This window comes from Bufo bufo, chromosome 1 (assembly GCF_905171765.1).
Source record: "Bufo bufo chromosome 1, aBufBuf1.1, whole genome shotgun sequence".
Lineage (NCBI taxonomy): Eukaryota > Metazoa > Chordata > Amphibia > Anura > Bufonidae > Bufo > Bufo bufo.
The window spans coordinates 27808277-27814276 of NC_053389.1; positions in this window are offsets into that span (position 1 = coordinate 27808277).

Here is a 6000-nt window from a genome sequence, read left to right on the forward strand (position 1 = left end):
ATGTACAAAGCTCCTGCTCTATATATACTTAGTTGACTTGTTATCAAAAAGAAAGAAAAAAATGAAGAAAAAATTACAGCAGTCAGGTAAAACTCCATATCTGTTGGATAGACATTCAGGATAACTATTTTGAATTCATGGAATAGATATTAGATGCTAACGTATATAGGAGTATATGAGAGTATATAATCTACAATCTGCGATCCCTTGATACACGCAACAGTTATTACAGCCTGGGGCGACATCAATCCCAGAGCAACATAGAAAAGTAGGACATTCAGATGCATGTATGGCTATAGGGTAGAACCGGGTGCCCCCATAAGGAAAAAAACACTTACCAAGTTGCCGTTGAGAAAATGTGTGAAGAGTAGATTGAGCTGATGGTGTATCCACACCCATATAGACGCTGAGGATAAGAGGTGCATGTGGCTAGATATATCAGGCCCGGAAGGAAATGACCGAAACCGGAAGTGCCTATGCGTCCCACTCTGGAACGCATCCACCTCTCATTTACCTACAAGTAACTATTAATATTCCGTACACTCAGGGGGTTGTATGTAAGTCTCTATGTGTGCCGGAGTGACAAGGGTATAGGGGACATATCTATGTATAATTACAACTAAATCGCCATGAGGAACGCAACCGGAAATGCGTTCCAGCCGCGACCGGAAGTAGCCGATGCGTTCCAACTTGGAACGCATCGGATCCTATCCTCCTATTCTGATTGAGCACTGTGGATTATATGTAATGTATTAGCTGGCAATATCAATCTAGGGACAATATTGATTAGATTACTATAAAGGAGGTATAGATCTAAAAGTAAAAATCAGCCAATAATCAACAATAAAGAAAAATAAAGAGAAAGGAAGAAGAAAAAGTAAAGGAAAAAATATATATATATCCTCTATAGTGAAACCCATTAGGTCTGTAGACAATAAGAATGAAAAGAAGAAAAGAGACCAACACCTAAAAGGATACAGAAACAGGACGGCAAGCATGGTGGGGGTCCGGTTCTTAGTGCATCTGAAAAAAACAAATAAATATTAGTAGTTAGTGATGATTTATATTATTTGACATATATACCAATCACATCACGGTAATTCAAATGAGAGGACAATTCGTAGTCCCTATTGAGCCCCTTAGGTTCTAGGCTTTGTAGTCTATGTATCCAGTAAGCCTCTCGCTTTTTGAGTATTTGTTGTCTATTGCCACCTCTTCTTGGTAATTCTATTTTTTCTATTATTTGAAATTTCAGTTGGGATACACTATGCTTCATTTTATGAAAATGGTGAGGAACCGGAAGTAACAGGTTCTCACATCGGATGGTAGACTTATGTTGACAGATGCGATTCCTAACATTTTGGGTGGTCTCCCCCACATATATTAGGCCACATGGACATTTCAAGAGATATACTACATAATTAGATTGGCATGTATGGAACCCTTTGATTTGTATGGACTCCCCGGTCTGTGGGTGATAGATTTTGTCCCCTTTCATTACATTTGAGCACTGCGCACAATGTAGACAAGGAAACGTACCCTGTCTCGCTTTTCCTAATAAGCGCTGATGTAAAGTGGTACTACTCGGACCAATATCCGCTCTGACAAGCCAATCCCTCAAATTTTTTGGTCTCCTACTACATGGTAGACACCGTGTCTGAAATTCCTCTATGTTGGGAAAGGAACGTGTAAGTATGTTCCAGTGCTTATTGAGGATATTTACAATTTTATAGGAATATGGGTGATAAGTGTGTACAAAGGGGATTCTCTTATGGGTCCCATTTTTTTGCCGCGACCTAGATTCTGACTTAGGTGAAATTATTGCCATGGGATATCCTCTCTGTTGGAATTTATGGGTCATTTCTATAACTCTTTTCTGTTTGTCCTCCTCTGATGTCACTATTCTCTTAATGCGTTCAAATTGTGATCTAGGTAGTGATTTTTTAGTAGAGGGTGCATGACAACTGTTGTAATGAAGTAAATTATTTCGATCCGTTGGTTTACGATACAGATCTGTATGTAAACAACCATCCTCTTGTTTGAGGACTAGAGTGTCAAGGAAACTAATACTATGCTGGTCATAGTGTATTGTGAACTGCAATTCTGGATAGATGGAGTTTAGATAGGAATGGAAGCTGAGGAGTGAATCCTCCGAGCCTTCCCATAGACAAAAAATATCGTCTATGTATCTTTTCCATGTTTTAGCATGTTGTAGGAATAGATACTGCGGATATACATGTTCAATTTCGAACCTTGTCATGTACCCATTAGCATAGGGTGGCGCTGCATGTGACCCCATTGCGGTCCCTTGTTTTTGTACATAAAAGGAGTCCTCGAACATAAAAATTTTTTTTTTCAGAACTATAGCAAGTAGATCTAAATAGAATTCCACAAGTTGAGGTGTTGTGTTAGCTTCCTCTAAAAGGAGTTTAGTGGCCCTAATGCCTTTTGTATGATGGATGGACGTATAGAGGCTATTTACATCCCATGTGACAAGATAGCATTGATTGGAAAGGGGACCTACATGTCGAATGACGTTCAAAAAGGCAGTTGTGTCTAATAGAAATGACTGAGTGGTTTTGATTAATGGAGTAAGGACTTTTTCTAAGAAGATGGAGAGAGGGGCCAGAATTGAATCCGTTGAGGCAACGATGGGACGGCCTGGGGGTTTATTGAGAGTTTTGTGAATCTTGGGAAGTATATAGAATACAGGAGTGATGGGATATTGATTGGTCAAAAAATTTCTGATTTCTTCATCAATAGTACCCTGTGTTAGATGGTAAGTGAGTGTAGTTTGAATTAGGGACGCTATCTTGAATGTGGGATTAGAAGACATTTGCTCATAAATATTCCTATCACCGAGCTGACGTAGAATTTCTTCTCTATAATCTGTGCGGTTCATCACCACAATGGCACCGCCTTTGTCTGCGGGTTTAATTACTAAGTTGCGGTTTTTAGTAAGTGTTGACAAGGTCTGGCGTTCTATATTTGACAGATTCGGAGAAATGTAATATTCTCCTCCTTTTAACCTTTTAGTAAGATTAGAGGTATCTTTATTCACCAAGTTCACAAACGTCTCTATTGCAGAGTTAGTTCTTGGAGGGGTGAAATGTGATTTCACTCGTAAACCCAAAGATTTAAGGGTGATAGTGGCATCCTTCTTGGGTTCCTGTATTACAGTGGTAACCTTATCACTGAAATGTGCCTTCAATCTCAAATTGCGATAGAACCTTTGTAAGTCCATCTCTAGTTGAAAGGTGTTAAAATTATAAGTCGGGCAAAATGAGAGTCCTTTTTGAAGTAACATAAACTCCGCAGGACTAAGGAGAGATGATGAAATGTTAATCACAATGGGTTCTTCCTTACCTGTGAGAGCGTCGTGACTGTCGCTCGTCCTCTTTGATTGTCCACCCCTCCGTATCGGTTTCTGCCTTGTGTGCGTCGGCCTAAAAAACCGGTTGATCGAGAAGATTCCATATTGGTGTCTGTACTGGAACCTGAGGAAACTTGTGAAGATGATCTCCTGCGGTTTTGTGAGAAGTAGGATTCCTGCCATCTGTATACGCGATTGTTTCTGTAATCTTCCGAATCTCTCAAGAATTTTTTTCTCTTTGCTGCCTCTGATTCTTTTCTGTGATTTGCCAGAGTGGATGTTAGTCGATCTTGTAGTTGAGTAAGGGCTTCTGGTGCTAATGTCGTCCTGAGCTGCTGTTCTGCTGCAGTAATGGATTCCTTAATCGAGATTATGGATTTTTGCAAATGTGATATGGTCAATGTCATCAAATCAAAAGAACATTTATTTAATATTTGTTCAAATTGGTCGCAGAAGGTTTTATCTTCCTTGAAGATTGTAGGTCGGGTAGACATGCGGAGACCCCTCGGGATCCTCTGAGCTCGTACATACTCTGCTAAAGTGACGCAGTGTAATTCATGGTTTAGTAATTTTCTCGATTCGCGTTCATAATCCCGTGCTCTCAGCTCGGATGCCGGAGTCTGTAGAAAATCTGTAGGTAAGGTAACTTGAGACAGAATGGAAGCAGTCTCTTCTTGATTGTAAGAAAAGGTCAGGCTTGACATCGCCAGACAGGTGCCTTCCGTCTAGGAAAATGCTACTTTAAATAGACAAGACGTGGCACTCTTATCTATTGTGGACTGTGGTGCTTGTTGTGCTGGCTTCCCAGCCAGAATCATACATTGAAGAAATAAACAACAGCACTCAATAAAGAACTATGTTCTGGTTATTTATTGGCAACTTCACCAAATTGTGACGTTTCGGTCGTAGGACCTTTATCAAACACTGTGTGACAAATAAGAAAATATTCCATAAGTACAAAAATAAAATAAAGTAAAAGTGGCAACATCAATGATTTATATATGCATTACCCATAACACCATCAGATAATACTAAAGCCTTACATACATAGTTTTAATCAAATATAGTTACAGCAAATTTCAGAAAAAATTGTGGTACAAAAAGTTCATGTACAAAGCTCCTGCTCTATATATACTTAGTTGACTTGTTATCAAAAAGAAAGAAAAAAATGAAGAAAAAATTACAGCAGTCAGGTAAAACTCCATATCTGTTGGATAGACATTCAGGATAACTATTTTGAATTCATGGAATAGATATTAGATGCTAACGTATATAGGAGTATATGAGAGTATATAATCTACAATCTGCGATCCCTTGATACACGCAACAGTTATTACAGCCTGGGGCGACATCAATCCCAGAGCAACATAGAAAAGTAGGACATTCAGATGCATGTATGGCTATAGGGTAGAACCGGGTGCCCCCATAAGGAAAAAAACACTTACCAAGTTGCCGTTGAGAAAATGTGTGAAGAGTAGATTGAGCTGATGGTGTATCCACACCCATATAGACGCTGAGGATAAGAGGTGCATGTGGCTAGATATATCAGGCCCGGAAGGAAATGACCGAAACCGGAAGTGCCTATGCGTCCCACTCTGGAACGCATCCACCTCTCATTTACCTACAAGTAACTATTAATATTCCGTACATTCAGGGGGTTGTATGTAAGTCTCTATGTGTGCCGGAGTGACAAGGGTATAGGGGACATATCTATGTATAATTACAACTAAATCGCCATGAGGAACGCAACCGGAAATGCGTTCCAGCCGCGACCGGAAGTAGCCGATGCGTTCCAACTTGGAACGCATCGGATCCTATCCTCCTATTCTGATTGAGCACTGTGGATTATATGTAATGTATTAGCTGGCAATATCAATCTAGGGACAATATTGATTAGATTACTATAAAGGAGGTATAGATCTAAAAGTAAAAATCAGCCAATAATCAACAATAAAGAAAAATAAAGAGAAAGGAAGAAGAAAAAGTAAAGGAAAAAATATATATATATCCTCTATAGTGAAACCCATTAGGTCTGTAGACAATAAGAATGAAAAGAAGAAAAGAGACCAACACCCAAAAGGATACAGAAACAGGACGGCAAGCATGGTGGGGGTCCGGTTCTTAGTGCATCTGAAAAAAACAAATAAATATTAGTAGTTAGTGATGATTTATATTATTTGACATATATACCAATCACATCACGGTAATTCAAATGAAAGAGGACAATTCGTAGTCCCTATTGAGCCCCTTAGGTTCTAGGCTTTGTAGTCTATGTATCCAGTAAGCCTCTCGCTTTTTGAGTATTTGTTGTCTATTGCCACCTCTTCTTGGTAATTCTATTTTTTCTATTATTTGAAATTTCAGTTGGGATACACTATGCTTCATTTTATGAAAATGGTGAGGAACCGGAAGTAACAGGTTCTCACATCGGATGGTAGACTTATGTTGACAGATGCGATCCCTAACATTTTGGGTGGTCTCCCCCACATATATTAGGCCACATGGACATTTCAAGAGATATACTACATAATTAGATTGGCATGTATGGAACCCTATCTAATCAATATTGTCCCTAGATTGATATTGCCAGCTAATACATTACATATAATCCACAGTGCTCAATCAGA